Below are 10,145 nucleotides of genomic sequence, written 5' to 3'. Positions count from 1 at the left end.
GTTATTGCAGCTGGGCATTGATGGTGTACAGGGAACCACAACAGTGTTTACCGCTGTTGTGAGCATACATGGGGTGTGATGGAATGACTATAGCAGGCGCACATATGCTGTGTTGATAGGCAGTGAAGTGCCTAGATGCAGTGTAGTGGAGTGATAATGCTGAGAATGAGTTCTTGCCTAGCTTTACAGTGCTTGACAGCAAGATGAGTAATTTGCATTGGGCAAGGGATGAAGTGCAATTCACACCAATAGGTGTTCGAGAGGTGAACATGGAGGTTTATGAAGGGTGCTGCAGAATTTAACAGCAGTAAACGGATGTTATAACAAGTGATGGAAAGGTGATGGACTGATACGCTGTGAGAGACTTGGTGACATGCTGTGACGATGAATGAAGATGCAAAAATGTAGTGGAGGATGTTATTAGCTTCATAAAAGCAATTGGGTGAAAAAGATATCGATAAAAGAATTTCACATAGATAAAGATGATTCCTGACAGTTTCGGGCAGTTTGATATCCTGGGGCTTTTCCCATGATGATCTTTTTGCACTCTTTTGAATCATGGAGATTTCTTGGGCTTTTACATCATCCTTCATTTTGGAGATGTCTTGACTTTTCTCTCTCTTTTTTTTATGGAAGGGTACGTCACAAACTCCTTCATCTTGGAGATGCTCTGATCCTTCTTTTTCTTTCTCAGGAATTAGGCTTGATGACATTGGTTCATTGGTAAAAATTACTAGATAGCAGAAATCAAATATCTTTTAGGGTTTGTCGGTAGGTCCATCACACTCGCCTTCATCTCGACGGTGATCTAAACTTTCCCTAGAAGGATCCTTCACAAACTCCTTCATCTCGGAGATGATCCAAATCTTCTTTGGCCCTGGAGACCTAGCTCGCATAATTCGTCTTCATCTTGACGACAATTGAGAGATCCCTTTTGCGAATATTTGATTACAGCTTGACTGACTGAGGAGATATGGATTGGGTAGGTTCTCTTTTTTTTTTACTACCCAGGATATTTCCACTGTCTTACTGCCAAATAGAACAATCTTTAAGGATGTGCCATAGCTATAATCAATATCAGTTCACTTATGGCTTTTCAACATCATTGAATTTTTCCTTTGCCTGGTCATATCGAAGATTTTTCTTCATTCTCTTGGTTGACCAACAGGAAAGCTTGAATTCAGTTCTTATTTCGCAAAAGTCTCGCTCTTTTGGAATGAATACTAAAGGTAGTTCAAGGTGATTCTTTGTGCGATGAAAATTTTGAGATCAACAACGGTTTTTGATAGCAAATTGGTAAAATATTCTTGAAATCTCTTATGAAAGTAATTGCTTGATATTGAATTGACACATCCATGACAAAATTCTCCTCTCTTTTTCCCCAAAAAGAAAGACTCAGGCTTAGCCCTTACCTGAATGGGAAGTTGGAAATACTCCTCTCTTCCCTGAAGAGGAGGTGTTTGCAAAACGAAACTTTCGAAGAGAAATTAAGTTTTCGTCAAAACTCCCTATCTCTAGGCTTCTCTTATGGAAAGGCGGCCGAAAAACAAAGTTGAGAAAGTATCACAGAGAAACAAGTCCATTACACTCTCCCTAGAAAAGGGTCTTCTGTGAAGGGGTTGGCCAAAGATGAGAAAATACCGGGGGCCACATAAGGAAACAGGCTTCCTTCGAAGCTCTCCCCAAAAAAGGGGTCCTTTGTGTAAAGTTGGTTGTTGTTTTGCAAACTGTTCGCGAAGAAAATGAGTCCCTTCAAACTCTCCCTAGAAAAGGGTTCTTGCAAACGAAAGATGGTTGCATGCGAAAGGAACAAGCTCCCTCGAACTCTCCCTGAAGAGGGTCCTTCGCAAGAGAAAAATGATTGATTTTTTTGATAAAATGATGACCCGAAGATCAAAATTGAGAATTTAGAACTTGAGTAATGATGATTGGTTAGTGCAAAGACTGAACCTGGAGGGCCAACTGATCAGTCAGCCAGACACTAGCACAAGCGCTAGATGTACCAGCACGAGCACTGGATTTCAAAAAAAATGCCCCAGTACGAGCGCTGGGTTTCGAAAATGCATAACAGTGCGAGCACCGTGTTTTCGAAAGTGCACACCAGTACGAGCGCTGGTTTTCGAAAAATGCACACCAGTACGAGCACTGGGTTTTCAAAAAAAATGCACACCAGTACGAGCACTGGGTTTTCGAAAAATGCACACCAACACGAGCACTGGGTTTTTGAAAAATGCACACCAGCACGAGCGCTGGGTTTTCAACGGAGATTTGAACAAGAGACCGACATTTTAAGATACTTGAGAATTGAATAAGAATGATTGCCGGTGTTTTCAGGATTATCCCTTATCCTGAAGGGGAAGTTCAGGTTTATCGCTTAACCTGAAAGGGAAACGAAGAAAACTTTGGTCCAATACAAGTATTGGATCAAGAGGGGAAATTCGAGTCGGAACCCGGTTTTTCAAAATAAAAGAATGAATGAGAAAATCGAGTTTGAGAACTTGAATCCTCGACATAACAATTAGTCCAATGCGAACATCGGATCCAAAAGGAAGCTCGAGTCAGAACTCGCAACTCCAGAAATAAGAATATATACAAAAGGGAAAACCCGAGTCGGAACCCGATTTTTCAAAATAAAAGAATGAAGGAGAAAATCGAGTTTGAGAACCCGAATTCTCGACGTAACAATTGGTCCAATGCAAACATCGGCTCCAAAAGGAAGCCCGAGTCGGAACTCGTAACTCCGGAAATAAGAATATATACAAAAGGGAAAACCCGAGTCGGAACCCGGTTTTTCAAAATAAAAGAATGAAATGAGAAAATCGAGTTTGAGAACCCGAACTCTCGACGTAACAATTGGTCCAATGCGAACATCGGATCCAAAAGGAAGCCCGAGTCGGAACTCGCAACTCCAGAAATAAGAGTATATACAAAAGGGAAAACCCGAGTCGGAACCCGGTTTTTCAAAATAAAAGAATGAATGAGAAAATCGAGTTTGAGAACCCGAATTCTCGATGTAACAATTGGTCCAATGCGAACATCGGATCCAAAAGGAAGCCCGAGTCGGAACTCGTAACTCCGGAAATAAGAATATGTATGAGACCCGAGTCGGAACCCGGAAAAAAAAAAAAAAAAAAAAAGAAGCAAAAAACCTGTGGCAGAACTCAGATGGGAAGGAAATGATTCCAACCCGGGAGTCGGATTCTGGAAGGATTGAAAAAAGGCACGAAATAGATTTGGACGATTTATGAAGATGAGAAACTTATTCAAGATCCTCGACCCAAGATGGCCTAAGATTTGAATTTTATTTATGATGATTTCAGGATTATCCCTTATCCTGAAGGAAGAAAGACCTCGCGAGACGAGGTTTCAGGTTTGTCCCTTAACCTGGGCAGGCAAAAGGGGAAAAGGAAATACCTCATGGGAAAGAGGCACCAGGTTTATCCCTTAACCTGAAAGGGTTAAAAGAATAAAGGTTGATGAAAATGATAAAATTGAATAAAATTTAATAAAATGAAGATTGATCAAAGATTTAATGAAAATTTTGACGAATTTGAAGTAAAGAGTTTGTCTGATCCTGCCTGCATGTATAGATATAAAAAAAAAAATAGAATGCCCCAGTGTCATAGAGAAGAATATGAGAATAATAGAAGATTATTGTTTTATTGAAAGAGGCTCTTTGAAGAATACAGAGGTAAGAATGGAAACTTCAAGTATAAAATTTCTTCAAGTACAGAGCAGTGATTGGATCTGGCAGTTCCACTCCATCTGCATTGATCAGACGATACGAATTACGAGGCAGCGCTTCCTTAACCACATAAGGGCCTTCCCAATTGGGTGACCACTAGCCCCGTGGTTGATGTTTGAGATGGGCTGTTGATCTGAGTACCAAATCATTAACTCGGAATCTCCTCTCGATGACTGACTTGGCATAATGCCTAGCTATCCTTTGACGATAAGCTTGAGCATGCTCTGCTGCCTTGAGTCTCCTTTCATCTAGTAGGTCAAGTTGCACCAGTCTCTGCTGCTTATATTGATCAAGTGGCAATTCTATAAGTGAGGCAAATTTGAGGGCAGGCTTCTGGACATGGAGAGGTAACACTACCTCAGTCCCGTAAACAAGCTCTGATGGAGTAGCATTGGTCGGAGTCCGAATAGTGGTTCGGTATGCCCAAAGTGCATCGTGCATCTTCTCGTGCAAATCACGGCCTGTTTCCACAGTTCTTTCCAGAATGCGGATCAAAATTTTGTTGGTGGCCTCTGCCTGGCCATTCCCTTGAGGATAATAAGGAGTTGAGAAGTGATGATGAATCCTGAACTTCGAGCAGAAGGTCTTCATCTTCTCATTCTTGAAATGGCTGCCATTGTCAGACACAATATCGTGTGGGATGCCGAAACGACAAAGAATGTTCTTATGAATGAAAGAAACCACGTGCCGGCCTTCCATTGTTCGCAGAGTTACAACCTCGACCCATTTGGTGAAGTATTCTGTAGCTACAAGGAAGTATCTGTGGCCATTGGAAGCTGAAGGAGTGATCGGACCTACCACGTCGAAGGCCCACATCGAAAAAGGCCAAGGAGAAACCACAGATTGTAAATATGCGGCTGGCGCGTTAATGGAAGGTGCGTGCGTTTGACATTTGATGCACTTCCTCACAAATTGATGGCAATCCTACTGCATGGTTTTCCAATAATACCCTGCCCAGATAATCTGCTTGACGAGCGTTTGGTAGCCGACGTGACCACCACAAATTCCCTCGTGTACCTCTTAGACAACCTCCATGGCTTCGTCCTTATCTAAGCATCTGGTGTACTCAGAACTGAACCCACGACGGTAAAGAGTATTGGCAAGGATGAAATAGCGGGCCGACATGCGTTGGATCACATGTTTCTCCTTTCTTGACATTTCTGATGGAAATTCTCCAGTTTCAATAAAGTTTTTGATGTCTTGATACCAAGGTTTCTCTTTCTGAGTGGCTTGGTTTACCTGCTCAGCTGGAATAAAGGCAGGTTGATCAAGTCTGCCAATCTCGAAGGAACGACAAGATTCACTGTCTTTGAACGACAAAATGGAGCCTAGACAGGCCAAACCATCGGCTATATGGTTGTATTCCCTCTTGACATGATCGAGCTGAAATTCTCTGAAGTTGCCTATGAGAGCTAAGGCAATCTTCTGATAGGGAATCAATTTTGAATCCTTGACTTGCCACTCAGCATTAACTTGACTGACAACAAGCAGAGAATCGCCAAAGGCATGTACTCTTTTGACATTGAAGTCTTGCAGAATTTTGAGACCTTGTATTAGAGCTTCGTACTCGGCCATGTTGTGAGTACATTGAAAGTTGAGTTTGAGGGAATAAGGCATCATCTCCTTTTCGGGAGTGATCAATAAGATCCCGATCCCAATGCCGGACATATTTCTGGCTCCATCAAAGAATAGAGTCCAAACTGAGGATTCTTGAATGTTGCAGATGCGATCGTCAAAAAAATCATCTTCTGCCTTGATCTCTTCTGTCAACGGGAAATCTGCCAACTGATCTGCTATAGATTGGCCCTTGACTGACTTCTGAGATACATACTCTAAGTCGTACTGCATAAGGAGGACTTGCCATTTTGCAATCCGCCCAGTAAGAAAAGGTTGCTCAAGAATGTACTTGAGTGGATTAAGCCTTGATAGAATTTTGATTTCTGAGGTCATTAGATAATGTCTCAGCTTCTGACACATCCATACTAAGGCTAGACATGCCTTTTCCATCTGAGAATATCTTTTCTCATAATCGATGAAAGTCTTTCTTATATAGTAGATGGCGTGCTCTATCCGGCTGCCTTCCTCATACTGTGCAAGAAATCCGCCACAAGCATTTTGGTTGACGGAAATGTACAAGAGAAGTGGCTTTCCAAGTTCTGGTGGCTTCAGAACGAGTGGATTGAGGAGATACTGCTTGATGCGTTCAAACGAAAGCTGACATTCTGATCCTCATTCAAATTTCACTTTTTTCCTCAATAAGTGATTGAAAGGCTCGCATGTCATGGCCAAATTGGAGATGAAGCACCGGATTGACTGAATCCGCCCTTGAAGGCTCCGTAGTTCCCTCAGATTGGTGGGAGGCGGCATATCAATGATTGCCTTCACCTTAGCTGGATCCATCTCTATGCCTTTCTTGCTGATCATAAAGCCAAGCAGTTTGCCTGACTCTACCCCGAAGACACACTTTTGCGGATTGAGCCTCAACTTATAGAGGATAAGTCTTTCGAAGACTTGGCCGAGAGCATCAAGATGATCCTCTCCTTCTTTGGACTTGACCAGGATGTCATCCACATAGACATCCATGTTCTTGTGCATCTGGTCATGAAAAATAACTGCCATTGCTCTCTGATAGGTTGCCCCAGCATTCTTGAGCCTGAATGGCATGACTGTGTAGCAAAAAGTACCCCAAGGTGTGGTAAAAGAAGTTTTTGATTGGTCACGAGCGGCCAGCTTGATTTGGTTGTAGCCTGAGTACCCGTCCATAAAGAAAAACAAGGCATGGCCTGTCGTGCTATCGATCAGAAGATCGATGTTGGGGAGTGGATAATCATCTTTTGGGGTAGTCTTGTTGAGATCCCTGAAATCAATGCAAATTTGGACCTTTCCATTCTTTTTGGGAACTGCTACGATGTTTGCCAACCAGTCTGGATAATCAATGGTCCGAATGAATCCTGCTTTTAACAACTCCTCAAGTCCTTCTTTAACTTGGGGTGCCACTCGGGGATCCATTTTCCTGAGTTTCTGTTTGATTGGCTTAACATCTGGCTTCAGCACAAGACGATGCTCGACCAGCTTGGGGTCTAAGCCTGGCATATCCTCATAAGTCCAAGTGAAGACTTCTTGATATTGCTTGAGAAAATGGATGAGCCTTTCTTTCTCATCTGAACTTAAACCGGAGCCAATCTTGAGGATCTTTGGATCATCCTCTGAACCAATATTGGCATCCTCTATCGTATCCTGAACAAATGGTGATGGCTCATCTTGCTTCTGAATACTGGCAAACTCTGGCAACTCTTGAATCGCTGAGTCAAACTCTGCTAGCTCTTCAATCTGGTCTGCCATCTTGCTGGCTCCTGCCCCTGCCTTTGCCTTGCAGATTCTGGCCGGTTCAGAATTATTTTGAGAAAAACTGGGATTGATAATGAGCCTCTTGAGCGATTTAGGAGCCATGATTTGGAGATCCTGTAAAGCGCAAAGAAGGTTTTTGAGAGAAAATAAGAAATTCAAAATGGCCTTTTGTACAGAAACAAAGAATGATGACATAGACAAAATGTAAAGTTTTTGAATGATATACGCCAAGATATGAAGAGAAAAGATCAAAATTTCATTGATAGATCAACTTGATATTTACAGACGAAGAACAAAGGAGAAACTGGGACCGAGTTTGTCCCTACAGGATGACAGGAAAACAAGAAAAAGAAAACAGGAAACAAAGGCATTGTTTTCATTCCGCTCCTTTGACGAAGGTGGTTCTTCTGCCAGACGACTGACCTGTGAAACCCAATCCTGCACCAGTGACATGCTGACTGGGGATGATTGGCTCTAGGATGCCATCCTCATTCTTACCGAGGCCTCTAAAGGGCTGGTAGCCATGTTTTATCAAAAGATCAAACCCCTTCTTGGCTTTAGAGAATTGAGGAAAAAGAGGGTGATCTTTAAGGGAAGCACAATTGAGACGCCCTCCGATCTTGTAGAAGTAAGGTCCTTTCCATCGAACTATTGCTGTGACGTTATCTGTTGGCTGGACTTCCTTCAACTTCAGTATATCCAAACAGTCACTCAAATTGATCTCATCAATTTCCCGGATGCTCGGGATGTCGGCGGTGAAAGTAGGACGAGGAATCATTGGCTGCGGGAGTCTCTCTTCTGGATCTTCCCCCAAGACTGTGGTGATCATACCTCCTTTCGACCACTTGATGCACTGGTGAAGGGTAGAAGGAACAACATTGGCGTTATGAATCCAAGTATGCCCCAAAAGAAAGTTGTATGTGGGCGGTACATTCACCACATGGAACAGAACGGTATGCACCGAATAGTTGATAAAAATTTCAAGGAAGACCTTCCCCTTGGCCGTTTGCCCATGATTATCGAAGTCGTAGATCGTAATGGGATCCAGAACATATTTCTCCTCTTTAAGGCCCAAGGCCTTAGCTGTCATCTCGGGACAGCTGTTGAGGCTGCTGCCTCCATCAACAAGCACATGAGGGACAGTCATGCCCCTGGTCCGCACCACTATATATAGAGCATTATTGTAGAATGTATGAGGTTTTGGCAAATCCTCATCTGAGAAGGTGATTGGTGCATTGGTCATGGCCTGGTTAACAATCTATGCCATGTCCTGTGGGGTCGTGCTTGGCTTGACCTTGACTTTCCTTAACAAATCATCTAGAACTTGCTGATGTTCAGCAGAAGCATGGGTCAAATCTAGGATAGAGATGTTTGACAATGCCGTGATAGGCTTCTGAACTGACTCGACAACTTTGCCCTTCTTGGAAGCTGACTTAATGAAGCGCTTTGGTAACCCGTGAGTCTGCCTGGTGGCTTCTGTCGTTACCTTTACTGCCTCGCTGACTGGTTTCTTGTTACTAAAAATTGAAGTGATATCCACCCTCTTGGTGGAAGACTGTGCCTGACGTAGTACGAGGACCTGATGCTGATCCTGAATGTCCTGGATGGAACATGGTTGAATACCGTTTTGGAGAGGGATTGTTTGCTCTGAAATGACTGAAGCTGAATGTTTGGGGAACGGCTTAGACAAGATCTCCGGCTGATCTTCGTCCTCATCCTCGATCAACAGATTCTTGTCGATACAGTCCTGGATGATGTTTTTGAGGACAAAACAATGTTTTGTGTCATGTTCTACAGTACGATGGAATTTGCCGAATTTTCCATCCATTTGCCCATAACAGCTGGTGGATCAGCCACCTTAGGGAGTTTAACCATCCCTTTCGACAACATGTATTCCAGGACATCTTCCCGGGATTGCTCTAGGGCGGTGAACTCTCTGTCATAACTCCAGCCATCGTGCTTCGATTTCATTTGCTGCTTTGCTTCAGGCTGTGGCACTGGCTGAACAGGCTGCGACTTGATGAATTTGCCTTTCTGGGCTGCAGAATTCGTTCTTTCAGCCTTAGAGCTTCCTGAGCCCTTGCTACGGTTTTTCTTATTCTTCTTGTCGCCGAAACTACTGCTATTGCTTGAAAAATCGGTGGAATAAGTAACATGTGCCTTCTTTTTCTGCTCAGGGTTACCTCGGACGAATGGGTAACCTTCATAAAGGCTGTTGTCCAATCCTGTTTCGAGCCATTCAGCTCTTTCGATTAACTTGATGAATGACTTTGCAAGAGACGTGAAAATGAGATTCCTTAGAGGCTGAGAGAAGTTATTGAGGATAATTTGCAGAGCATGTTCCTCTGGAATGAGAACCTTCATCTTGTTACAGGTGCTCCTCCACCTGTGGATGAATTCTCCTGCTCTCTCATTTTCATTCTGCTTCAGATTGTACAAATGATTGAGAGTGGGCGAGGCCTCAACAATGAACATGAAGCGCTCGATGAAAAGATTTACTACCTTATCGAACTCTCGTAGTTCGATAGGGTTGATGTGGTCTGAATACCACCTGGCCGCTACTCCTTCCAAGCTGCGAGGGAAGCATATGAACAAGGCCCTGTTGTCCTTTTTGAAACAACCGCATTCCGCATAGAACGTGGCCAAATGGGATTTTGGATTGCCCGTTCCATCAAACTTGATGAACTTGCTAGGGAGATTTTCCAGATCATCGTTCCCGTCCAAGCCATCATAAAAATCCTCGCCTCGCCAGTGTAGGTCTGCTTGCCCTTACTTTTGGCCTGAATATCTTTGATTGCTCGAGTCACCTCCTTCAATTGCTCATGCATTGGATCCTCAGCCGGAATCCCATACTTAGGCTTGTTCACAGATTCAAGTTCTTCGGTGATCTTTACAAACTGTCGCGGAGGATTCTGTTTGAACACAAACTGCTCTTCCTCTTTCGAGTCTTCTTCTGCTGATTCTGCGTCCTCAGAAGTAGTGTCTGATTGGACCTTCTTTCTGACAATTTTGATCGGCCTCTTCACAACCTTCTTTTTCGGTTTGCTCTTAG

Source organism: Nuphar pumila, chromosome 7 (assembly GCF_984573655.1).
Source record: "Nuphar pumila chromosome 7, dmNupPumi1.hap1.1, whole genome shotgun sequence".
NCBI classification, from domain to species: domain Eukaryota; kingdom Viridiplantae; phylum Streptophyta; class Magnoliopsida; order Nymphaeales; family Nymphaeaceae; genus Nuphar; species Nuphar pumila.
This window is presented reverse-complemented; position numbering follows the sequence as displayed.